The 13,664-nt window shown below is 41.1% G+C and overlaps 1 pseudogene; it reads left to right on the top strand.

Annotated features, from left to right (window-relative positions):
* The first annotated feature begins 262 nt into the window (after positions 1–262).
* Positions 263–380, top strand: LOC124607763 (annotated as a pseudogene).
* The last annotated feature ends 13,284 nt before the right edge of the window (positions 381–13,664 follow it).

The following is a 13,664-nucleotide window of genomic DNA, read 5'->3' as shown; positions in this document are numbered from 1 at the left end:
TTGTTCCTACTACGTAATGCTCGAGACAAAAGGGCGAGGTGACGCAATTTTTATATGAAAAATAGATTGAAATAATCCATTGCACTATTCTGTCAAATTAAATGTTTAACAATTTACTGGAGTCAAATATATGACTTAAGACACTCACCTTCACCTCACAATGATCATCCTGCTTACTAAAACATATTTTCAACATTTGAGTATAAACGCAAATATTATGTAAATCAAGTAATGAAATTTCCGCTACAAATACATTCTAGTGGGCAACGGCCTTGCCGCAGTGGATACACCGGTTCCCATGAGATCACCGAAGTTCAGCGCTGTCGGGCGTGGTCGGCACTTGGATGGGTGGCCGTGCAGGCCGCCATGCGCTGTTGCCATTTTTGGGGGTGCACTCAGCCTCGTGATGCCAGTTGAGGAGCTACTCGACCGAATAGTAGCGGCTTCGGTCAAGAATACCATCATAACGACCAGGAGAGCTGTGTGCTGACCCCACGCCCATACTATCCGCATCCTCCACCGAGGACGATACTGCGGTCGGATGGTCCTGGTAGGCCACTCGTGGCCTGAAGACGGAGTGCTTTTTAAAAATACATTCTAGTGCTAAATATATCCAAGGTCTTGTATGCACTGACGTTTGAGAACACAAACACCCTCCTCCATCACAATGTATCCACTAAACAAACCACATGAACAAAAGAGCACATCAAATGCCATGAGCCACAGTCACACCATTCACCATGGGCATGGACATCGCACAGTGAGGAGAGACTGGCACTTACCAGCTATGCTGGCAACTGCATGCCCCATCCCCCAGCATCCACATACCCGTCCTACCAAACACTCAGATGTTGGAGAGAGACTGTCACCAAGCAGACAACTGAACAATTTATGTGGGTGACATGTTTGTCCTTTGCAAACATCCAGCATTTTGAATGTTCCCACGCAACAGACACGTCCGCTTCTACCACTGCTTATCCAGCACACTGGTCACTTCGCTAACCCCTGCTGCCACATGCAAGAGCAGACAGGTCGGCGCATTCTTTGTACCTAACTTTCAATCACAGGTTGAGCTAATCTGTTACTTTCAGTTGCTGACTCATCGTGGCCACTCCTACAGCCAGCTGTGTTGCACTGCCAAACAAACAGCTGCCTCCTGTATGTATACAGTAGTTCTAACGAATTTAGGATTGACAGTCTGTCACGCTGACCACTCAGCTACCGGGGGCGGACTCATCGGGTAGAAACAAATCTGTTCAAATCAGCTTAATATACGTTATGTCATGATCGCAGGACTATAATACTAAACTCATTTTTGGCTCATGACAGAGTGCTAATATCTAATTTTGTCACAGCATGCCTCCCCTCTTTCGAACTCCCTTAAAGTACCTGAATGCCTCGCCACATACGAAGTCTCTTATGGTAAACAGCATAGAGACATTGTAAATATCAGGGCTATACTAAGTATCATTTCATAAATTTAGTAATACATTTGATTTTATTGCGATGGTTGTCTCTCCCTGAGTAGCTGGGAGACTGAAATCTCATTAAAAGATATCACTGCAACGAAAAAAAGCCTCATTATAACTCAAGAGTCATACCTGTTGTACCCTCGCCATCGCTTCCACCAAACAGGCAACATATCATTGATATGAAATTGATAGGGTAATTCATTAAATTCATCTTGACAGTCACTATGCATGGCGAGTATTTTTTTTTCAGCTGTCAGATTTCACTCAGCAGGTAGCTGGATGGAAGACGATGTTCTTTTTGAGGAACAACGTTGAGAACCGACTTTTAAGGCTGACCGCAGAAGACTTCAGCTGCTGGCAACATACATGTCGCATAAGGACCAAACTATTAAAAACACAATCACAATGACTATGCTAATTCCACCCTGTATAAAAATCAGTCTTGGTTCTACAGGCACACCAAGAGTCGCTATTAGTGTTGCGTTTTCTATGGTTCAAATGGCTCTGAGCACTATGGGACTCAACATCTTAGGTCATAAGTCCCCTAGAACTTAGAACTACTTAAACCTAACTAACCTAAGGACATCACACACACCCATGCCCGAGGTAGGATTCGAACCTGCGACCGTAGCAGTTCCGCGGTTCCGGACTGCAGCGCCAGAACCGCTAGACCACCGCGGCCGGCTTACGCTTTCTAGCAGACATTCTGTTTGCGATTTGGAATCAAGTCTATCCATTCAACTGCATACTTGTATTGGATCCTATGGCGATGTCTTTAAATGTTTACAGCCACTGGTGAATCAAGTTTGTACCACTCTCAGATATATCAAAACGAATCACCTTTTTCTAACCTATCTGCTAAGGATCCCATACAGAAAAATTACAGTGCGGTTTTTTAGACACTCCCTCTCCTCCTCGTAACTGGTCCTCAGTCTCTGCCCGTCCTTCCTGCAACTTTGTCTATGTGACCAATCGAAGTTAAGTCGGAACTGAACGGAGAAACAGGGTGAGCTGAGTTAATGCAACAGGAAAGTGTTTTGAACACTCTGAGGAAATGGGAACGTGTTGTAGTTCTGAAAATTGTGTACAGTGTGCAAGGCCAGCGCCTAACGAAGATTTCATCTGCAGCATGAGGTAATAGAAAGAACAATGCAAATGGTTACAGTAGCTTTTCTTATCATGAAAATTAGGAAGATTCCACATCATACAGGAACTGGACGAAGGATGAGGATTTTGCTATTGCATTGCGATGTATCTCAAAACTACATACAGGTACTGCAGTTCGAAGATCTATGTCCCTCAGAGTGCATTGAAGCCTGTCACCCAAACATTCTCTCCCTCCTTTCTTCTTATGAATCGCATGAGAGGGTCCCTCCGTTGTTCATTCTTAAGCTATTTGATGCATTGTTTTTTCCTTCTGTTACACATCCAAGCAGTGTATAATTACAGATTTGAACACCAACGTCATTTTGTTCTTTTTCACCATCACGTAGAGGTCTGTGTCTGGTGCTAAACCGTCATTAACATGTCTCAGTCCACCGACTCTCTCTGAAAGCTGGACATCGCATTGTGTCACCCAAAAACACACAGAATGGTTGAAATAAAAGAAATAAGAAGAAACGTGTGGTTTATGCATGATAGACCTCCAGACACATGTAGTTTGAAACATTTTGTGCACATCAATTGTGCTATTAGTTCTGAAGTAGGAATCAGCTTAATTGTTCATGGATCCATGAGGAAACTCATCAGTTTCGATTTGAAAGCACGTGGATTACTGCTAAGATCTTTGAATTCATGTAGTTGCTTATTGAAAATGGATGCAGCAGTATACTGCACATGTTTCTGCACAGGAGTCAAGGAAGTGCGATCCAAATGCAGATTGGATTTCTGCCTACTATTAACTGAGTGAAAGCTGCTAATTCTTGGGAATAAGCTGATATTGTTAACAAGACCTTCTGCATCCCTTGGGCATATATATATATATATATATATATATATATATATATATATATATATATATAGTTACTTGTGAAGGAAGTGTCTGCTCAACAGCACAAGATCGACAGCATAAAGTGAGTTCGTACTGTACATACTGAGAGGCCAATGTCAGAATACAGTGAAAAGTAGTCAACAAGAGGTTTGTGAACTTGCACCACATATTGCCTGAACTGTCTGTCTCCCAGGCAAAAGTATCCTTTGAGAATGAGAAAAGTTACCCCAAAATTTAGTACCATAGAACATAAGTGAATGAAAATAAGTAAACTAGATTAATTTTCGTGTCGAACAATCACTTACTTCAGATATCGTTCGAATAGTAAAAATGACAGCATTAAGTCTTTGAACAAGATCCTGAAAGTGAGCTTTCCACAACAATTTACTATCTGTCTGGACACCTAGAAATTTGAGCTGTTCAGCTTCATTAATCATATGGCCATTCTGTGAAATCAGTACTTTCGGTTTTGTTGAATTGTGTGCTATAAACTGTCATACTGAGATTTAGCGTCAGTTTATTTTCTACAAGCAATAACCTTATGACATGAACGGCACTATTTGAAACAAAGTCAATGTTGCACACAACGTCCTTTACTACCAAGCTAGTGTCATCAGCAAAAAAAAAAAAAAAAAAAAAAAAAAAAAAAAAAAAAAAAAAAAAAAAAACTTTAGAAATATTTGTAATACTAGAGGGCATATCATTTATATAAATAAGGAATAGGAGTGGCCCCAATACTGATCCCTGGGGCACCCTCCATTTGACTGCCCCACTCAGACCACACAAAAGAGCCATTCTCAACACTGTGAATAATGACATTTTGCTGTCTGTTGTTACAGTAAGAGGTGAACAAATTGTGAGCTACTCCCAATATTCCATATTGGTCCAACGTCTGGAGCAATATTTTGTGATCAACACAATCAAACACCTTACTTTAATCAAAAAATGTTCCTAGTGTTCGAAACCTTCTGTTTAATCCATCCATTACGCCACAGAGAAAAAAGAATACAGCATTTTCAGTTGTTAAACCACTTCTAAAGCCGAACTGTACATTTGACAGCGAATTATGTGATATTAAATGATGAACTATCATTACATACACAACCATTTCTACAAATTTAGCAAATAGAAATAGATCTAAAATTGTCTACATTATCTCTTTCTACTGGCCTTTCTAATGAGTACTTTAATCGTCAGAAAACCGACTACTCTTAACGGAAAAATTACAAATATGGCTAGGTCCTACGCTAACACGTGCAGCACAGTACGTTAATATTCTGCTATGCACTCCATCATATTTGTGACAGTCCTCAGTCTTCAGTGATTTAATTATTGACTCAATCTTCTCTTTGTCAGTATCACAGAGGGGTATTTCAGACATCAGTCTCAGAAAGGCATTTTCCAAGATTGTCATATTATTCCCTGCAGAAACAAAGTTTTTATTTAATTCACCAGAATGCTCAGAGAGTGATTGATAAATACTGTACATATATCTTACTTTTCAGAAACACTAATATCTTTAGTACGAACTGACTTTACATCGTAGATCCTGTGCTGTTGACCAGACACGTCCTTCACAAGTGACTGTATGATTTTAATTTTATCCTGTGAATTAGCTACTCTATTTACGTACCACATACTCTTTGCCTTACTAATAACGTTTTAAGCACCTTACAATACTGTTTGTAAAGGGCTACTGTAGCTTGATTGTGACTTTTTCTGACATTTTGATATAATTCCCACTTCGTTCTACATGATATCCTTATCCCACTAGTCACCCATACAGGCTGCCCTTTACTGACAGTACCCTGTTCAGAACGTTATAATCGAAAGCAACTTTCAAACAGAATGAGAAATGTGTTATGGAAAGCATTATATTTGTCATCTATTTTATCTGACCTATAAACATCCTGGCACTCTTTTTCCGTAATGAGGTTTAAAAAACTCTCTATTGCCGTTGGATTAGCTATCCTACATAGTGTGTAACTGTATGTAACATTTGTTTTAGTACAAAAACCCTTTAGTGCTAAAATCTATGCATCATGTTCTGACAGGCCCTTCACCCTTTTACTAACAGAATGCCGATCTAGTAATGACGAACGAATAAAAATATTATCTATGGCTGTGCTACTGTTCCCCTTCACCCTGGTTGGAAAAAACACAGCCTGCATCAGATCATATGAGGTTAGGTGATCATCCAAATTCCTTTTTCGTACACAATCACATACAAAATTAACATCGAAGTCACCACATATAACTAATTTTTGGTATTTCCTATAAAGTGAACCAAGAACCCTCTCTAGCTTGAGCAGAAATGCTATGAACTCAGAGTTAGGGGACCGATAAACAACAACAATTAGAAGTTTAGTTTCACTAAATTCAACTGCCCCTGCACAACATTGAAATATGTGTTCAATACAGTGGTGTGATACGTCTATGGGCTCAAATGCAGTACTGTATTTTAAATACATGACCATCCCCCACTCCGCAAAGAACTCCTTGAAAAACTGCCAGCTAATCTGCATCCTGGTAAAGGAAGCCTCTGAATTGCCAATTTTTTTCAGTGGTTGTCTGATAAACCAATGCAGAGTCAACATATATCAGCAGTTCACTAACTTTATCTCCAGTACCCCTTATATTTTGATAAAATATGCTAACTCCTTCTCTACTTGGATACCTGACATCCTCTGAAGGTGATTCCTTTGTTAGAGTGACTTCCTTTCAAGAGGCATACCTATCTGCTGACTTCAGTCTAAAAAAGGTGCAGCTGTAACACCAACTACTACAGGAATTTTTCCATGAGTTATCCAACCACCACCCATTAGACTGTCACCTATAAGCTTTTCCAGCGTCCCCATCCAAAATGTATTGCGGTGCAGGCCATGCCTAGTGAAACCCAATCTATTGATGGACTGAGTTGGCACGACAGCAATGTGAGCCATGTCCTCTGCCATCAGTGCCTCCTCCTGCCCCATGCTGATGCACCCAATAGCAGCATTAAGATGAGGCCAATCATGATGCTGGAACAGTTGCACAAAGTGCACATTAGTGCCACCAGTGTGAGTAGCTATCTTTACCAGGTCACCATTTACATCATATTCCCTGTCCATATCAATACTATTCCCTGCTCCACCCACAATCACTACCTCATCGTCTTTCGTAAAGGTTAGGTTAAACTGCTCAAGTGCGGGATAATACAGTTGTTCCTCGTTGAAACCACTGCTCCAGAGTGCCTCCTCTTGCCACTAATGAGGCGTGCAAATGTAGTATCAGTCTACTCTCCACCTCCAGTACAAGGAATTTTATTGATTTTGCTGAGTAGTCATCTTATGATTTTTTTCCCTAATTTTATGTGTTCCCAGTCAATTTCTGTAATTTTACTTGGTTTTCGTGATTTTGCGTATTTCATGGTATTTTCCTCCATTTTTACCTATTTCACATCAATTATGTCAGGTTATCCTCGAATTTTAGCGATCTTATGTCATTTTTCATATTTTTTCCAATTTAAAATTAATATGGTCATATTGCTGACATACCAATGTGCTGTCTGATTTTCTAGAAGAATATTTGTGCATTTTATATACTAACCTATTTGCCCTGTTCCCGATGATCCCCATGCATGGATTAGGGATAGGAAGAACATGAAAAGTATAGTAATAGTCACTTTGTACCAATATGAAACTGAAGACTCGATTTACATCCAAGATGTGACAGGTACATAGGGTCCTTCGCATATATCGCCGTTCGTCTAGAGGAGGGTGCTGAAATAGCTTCCCCATCGATGAACACGATTCATCACACATGTGTGGGAAGCTATCGGCTGACGTGGTGTGTAGACATTTTCTGTTAACGATTGCAGGCAGACACTGCTCTAAGTCACACACAGTACACGCAATTGTACACAATTCAATTGCGAGCTATAACACACAACTGATGCATCCCAAGACATCAATGGAGTAACGAAAGAGTGAGCAAATTGTAGAGAACTGTAGCTAAATAACAGCAGATGGGTATTGTCAACAGGAGAATGTGTATAGTGGCATATAATTGACACATAATGATCTGTGTGAGTAATACTGAGGTGCAGAGAGAAGAGGTGTTATGATATTATGAAGTTAATGAGTTTCATATTATCTAGAGAGTTGATGGAGCATTGTGGAGTTTTTGTGCATTTACAGAGATTAATTAAGGTGATTAGTGTTTGACGAAGAAATATGTATTTGAAATAAAAGTAGTACTAAATGGAGACGTAGAGTTGATGTAGGTGTGTGTCTCTTTATGAAGGTTTATATAAGGCGTAAGATAGACAGAAAATGAATAATGTAGTAGCTGATGTGTGATTGACATTTACATTCACATGAGTTATCCTGTTTACACCAGTACATATTTACAAGTTGTAATGATGAAAGATGTACGTTGTTGATAAGTGGAGAATAGCTCCTGAAGAGCAGAGAAATAATAAAGTAGTGATATAATTAGCTGTCAAGGTCGATGATTTATGTTATAGGGTTGAGTGCAGAGGTACAATGCACTATGTGGCAAACGATGAGAATTAATTTTTCAAATTCTGAATCTGTATAACAAAAGGTATTCACCATCCTACATGCAGTGTTAATAACAACTGTTCAAATTCAGTAAAAATAGCTTACGACAGAGTAATGCAGCCATCTCTCTGGAAAATGGTTCTGAGATGACCACATAGTGATAGACTTACATCTGCGTAATCTGCTAAGCAGTAAGATGGCTCTGAGCACTATGGGACTTAACATCTGATGTCATCAGTCCCGTAGAACTTAGAACTACTTAAACCTAACTAACCTAAGGACATCACACACATCCATGCCCGAGGCAGGATTCGAACCTGCGACCGTAGCGGTCGCGCTGCTCCAGACGCTAAGCAGTAAGACATTGCCAATTATTTGTATTATTTATTATATGGTTTTTAATACCTTTTGTGTTACTAGTGTATTAGAGATCAGTCATTAATTAGAAGTATCTCCTGTCCTTCTTGTGTGGTGCTAAATTGAGGGGATAGTGATAGTGTTTTCTGACGGCAAGCCCTGCTAAAAGAACGGAAATCCCAACGGGTTAAGTTAAGTTAATAAGTGCTTTTGTGCTGTGCTGTATAACAGATATCTAGCGTTTTATGGCACATACAAACTGCTCAAGAGATAAAGTTATTGTGCACAACGTAAAGAATGTGTGTTAAGTATTTCCTATTTTTTCCGATAAGGTATGCCGAACTTTTTGTGTAACATTTTCTGTACAAGCAGTCTACGACCGCAGTCATAACGAATTCACTCGATATTTTACAATTTCAGTGTGTACTTGGATTTAACTTCTTCGTTCTTTTTGAGTCTGTATGAAGTTTTCCTATATTCTTTTCCACCTCAAGCAAGAAAGAAGCTTTTTGGACGGGGATATAAGGGGTCTGCAGTCCCTTACGTAAAAATAAACGTAGTATTGCCTCTCACAGGTAGAGGTAGGCTAGATATCGATAATTGAGCGGCACGAGCACCAGAGAGACACAGCAACTGTTAGTTAGTGGAGTGCAGGTAGTATGCAAGAGCAGAAGTGGCTAAGAGAGCTCTAAGCGAGCAGGACGTGGAGTAGTGGTGGTAGATCGATGGTATTACGTATTGTCGACTGAGCGTGTCCCCAACGCCGTGGGTTAACCCTCAGCAGTTTACCAACCACGACAGAAGAGTTTATTTTGAACTGTTTTAATTAATTATCTACATCGGACCGTGATTACGTGTTTAGTGTCAACAGATCCGGCAGTTTACAATTGAACTGCAGTGATGACTGTGCCGTGTTTGCGCTGGTTAATGCAATACGGTGTGAAGATATCAAAGAGCGACCTGTGGTGAGTATAACCGTCATTAAATTGTAAGGCAACGACTATAACATTTGTGTAAAAACAAGAACACACTTTATTACATTGGAATGCCATAGTGATTATTAGTGCAAGAGAACCTAACTAATTGTGTTAACTCATTATTCAGCAGCAGAAACACAGATACGACACAACTCCCACAGCGTCCTTAGGACGCGGTCAATCTAATTCATTTGTTAGGCTGCTACTCCGTGATTAGTAATATTCGAACCAACAGAGAGCGTTTCAACTTCCTTCCATCCACCTGTAATCGGTGATACTGACCATCTCACATTACCCTTCAAACGCCTAATGGTGACAGATCACAACATTGTGAACAACTTTTGTTAGAGAAATGTTAGCTAATGCTTCCCAGTGACGCTAGGGGTTCTTACGTATTGGCGATAGGGCGTAGGCACTCTGCAATATGCGTGTACAAGCTGTGTTCAAAAAATGTTCAAATGTGTGTGAAATCTTATGGGACTAAACTGCTAAGGTCATCAGTCCCTAAGCTTATACACTACTTAACCTAAATTATCCTAAGGACAAACACACACACACCCATGCCCGAGGGAGAACCCGAACCTCCGCCGGGATCAGCCGCACAGTCCATGACTGCAGTGCCCTAGACCGCTCGGCTAATCCCGCGCGGCTACAATCTGTGTTGTTGGGGTGCCTGAAGACAGCGTAGTGTAGCACTGAAACTGTTTGCTCGAATAAAATGACAACTCGAAATTTAGACGTCCGAATGTGTTTTGATTCGACATTCTATGATGAACAGCTGAGGTCCCGCTACCGTCTGTATAAAGATGGACTTACAGACGTAATTCTGTAGTGATGGCCTATACACACTCTCGTGACACGCCATATTTACCTGAGAGCTGTGTCTGTGCTATCCGACGACTTTCTATGATGAGCTGATCAACCCGACACCGATGAGTCTCGTCGTTTGAGATACGCCGTCGTCCGCTCTGGGCTCAGACACACACGTTGAGGTCAGCACTACGTTTCCCTTCATTGCGAGCACGAACAACTCACTGTCGCACATACCCGAGGTCAACACAATCATCACCGTAGTCAGCTTTTATCATTTATGGATTTCAATTGGAAGCACGTTTTATGCGGTTAGAAACTCACTACAGCACACTATTTCTCAGGCACCAACGTAATTATATTACACACCGCCATGTTACACACTACAATTCGGAGCCGTCTTGCGCAATTGGTTGCAACTTGCGTCAGTGAAACGGAAAAGCCGACCGAGTAATACGCATGACATGTAATACCCCAACGATATTGAGAACACAATAAAAAAATTCGGAGGCATCACTTTTTAGGGGTAGCCGCGCGGTCTCAGGCGCCTTGTCACGGTCCGTGCGGCTTCCCCCGTCGGAGGTTCGAGTCCTGGCTCAAATGGCTCTGATCGCTATGGGACTTAACATCTGAGGTCATCAGTCCCCTAGAACTTAGGACTACTTAAACCTAACTAACCTAAGGACCTCACACACATCCATGCCCGAGGCAGGATTCGAACCTGCGACCGTAGCGGTAGCGCGGTTCCAAACTGAAGCGCCTAGAACCTCTCGGCCTCAACGGCCGGCGGTTCGAGTCCTCCCTCGGCCATGGGTGTGTGTGTGTGTTGTCCATAGCGTAAGTCAGTTTAAGTTTGATTACGTAGTGTGTAGGCTTAGGGACCGATGACCTCTGCAGTTTGGTCCCATAGGACCTAACCACAAATTTCCAAATTTCACTTTTTAGCATGCCTTCGTGGAATTTGACTAATATCATTTCCTAAGCATGCTGAAAAGGTGTTAGAATTTAAAGCATTTAGGGTTTTTAGAGTTCATCAAGCTAGTTATTCTGACAGTGCTGATGTAATCTCATTAATGAAAATGTTTTTATAACGGGCTCTAGACCGTATCACACACAACACGCAGATGACTACCGGCAACATTTCAGTGACGCACGTTCTTCTCTTTGGCGGACAGTTCATGCTGCATACATTTTAATCCTCAATCTAGTAATGAACATTATTAGTCTCCCCTTCATTATTCGATAACAATACCCTGATTGATCTGTCGCTACTATAAAGTTATCGAAAACTTCATAACTACATTAACGTGGACGCGTACAGGGCATTCACACTCGCGGGGGGCAGTGCTGCCGCGCCTGGGGGTGGGGGGCGGGGGGGGGGCGCTGGATAGCGTGTTTGCTCTCTCAAAGCACCCGCCTGGCTCTTAAACCACTCTCTCTCTAGTCTGAAATGCGGATACGAGAAATGGCTTCGCTAATTCCGCTGTGGCCAAGATAGACACAAAGCCCATGCCACAGTAGTACAAGTTTATATGCCAACTACCTCTGCAGATGATGAAGAAATTGATGAAATGTATGACGACATAAAAGAAATTATTCAGGTAGTGAAGGGAGACGAAAATTTAAAAGTCATGGGTGACTGGAATTCGTCAGTAGGAAAAGGGGGAGAAGGAAACATAGTAGGTGAATATGGATTGGGGGGAAGAAATGACAGAGCAAGCCGCCTTGTAGAATTTTACACAGAGCATAACTTAATCATAGCTAACACTTGGTTCAAGAATCATAAAAGAAGGTTGTATACCTGGAAGAATCCTGGAAATACTAAAAGGTATCAGATAGATTACATAATGGTAAGACAGAGATTTAGGAACCAGGTTTTAAATTGTAAGACATTTCCAGGGGCAGATGTGGATTCTGACCACAATCTATTGGTTATGAACTGCAGATTGAAACTGAAGAAACCGCAAAAAGGCGGGAATTTAAGGAGATGGGACCTGGATAAACTGAAAGAACCAGAGGTTGTAGAGAGTTTCAGGGAGAGCATAAGGGAACAATTGACAGGAATGGGGGAAAGAAAGACAGTAGAAGAAGAATGGGTAGCTCTGAGGGATGAAGTAGTGAAGGCAGCAGAGGATCAAGTAGGTAAAAAGACGAGGGCTAATAGAAATCCTTGGGTAACAGAAGAAATATTGAATTTAATTCATGAAAGGAGAAAATATAAAAATGCAGTAAATGAAGCAGGCAAAAAGGAATACAAACGTCTCAAAAATGAGATCGACAGGAAGTGCAAAATGGCTAAGCAGGGATGGCTAGAGGACAAATGTAAGGATGTAGAGGCTTGTCTCACTAGGGGTAAGATAGATACTGCCTACAGGAAAATTAAAGAGACTTTTGGAGAGAAGAGAACCACTTGTATGAATATCAAGAGCTCAGATGGCAACCCAGTTCTAAGCAAAGAAGGGAAGGCAGAAAGGTGGAAGGAGTATATAGAGGGTTTATACAAGGGCGATGTACTTGAGGACAATATTATGGAAATGGAAGAGGATGTAGATGAAGATGAAATGGGAGATAAGATACTGCGTGAAGAGTTTGACAGAGCGCTGAAAGACCTGAGTCGAAACAAGGGCCCGGGAGTAGACAACGTTCCATTAGAACTACTGATGGCCTTGGGAGAGCCAGTCATGACAAAACTCTACCATCTGGTGAGCAAGATGTATGAGACAGGCGAAATACCCACAGACTTCAAGGAGTATATAATAATTCCAATCCCAAAGAAAGCAGGTGTTGACACATGTGAAAATTACCGAACTATCAGTTTAATAAGTCACAGCTGCAAAATACTAACGCCAATTCTTTACAGACGAATGGAAAAACTGGTAGAAGCGGACCTCGGGGAAGATCAGTTTGGATTCCGTAGAAAGGTTAGAACACGTGAGGCAATACTAACCTTACGACTTATCTTAGAAGAAAGATTAAGAAAAGGCAAACCTACGTTTCTAGCATTTGTAGACTTAGAGAAAGCTTCTGACAACGTTAACTGGAATACTCTCTTTCAAATTCTGAAGGTGGCAGGGGTAAAATACAGGGAGCGAAAGGCTATTTACAATTTGTACAGAAACCAGATGGCACTTATAAGAGTCGAGGGGCATGAAAGGGAAGCAGTGGTTGGGAAAGGAGTGAGACTGGGTTGTAGCCTCTCACCGATGTTATTCAATCTGTATATTGAGCAAGCAGTGAAGGAAACGAAAGAAAAATTCGGAGTAGGTATTAAAATCCATGGAGAAGAAATAAAAACTTTGAGGTTCACCGATGACATTGTAATTCTGTCAGAGACAGCAAAGGACTTGGAAGAGCAGTTGAACGGAATGGATAGCATCTTGAAAGGAAGATATAAGATAAACATCAACAAAAGCAAAACGAGGATAATGGAATGTAGTCGAATTAAATCGGGTGATGCTGAGGGGATTAGATTATGAAATGAGACACTTAAAGTAGTAAAGGAGTTTTGCTATTT

Source organism: Schistocerca americana, chromosome 3, assembly GCF_021461395.2.
Source record: "Schistocerca americana isolate TAMUIC-IGC-003095 chromosome 3, iqSchAmer2.1, whole genome shotgun sequence".
Classification (NCBI taxonomy): domain Eukaryota; kingdom Metazoa; phylum Arthropoda; class Insecta; order Orthoptera; family Acrididae; genus Schistocerca; species Schistocerca americana.
This window is presented reverse-complemented; position numbering and strand designations above follow the sequence as displayed.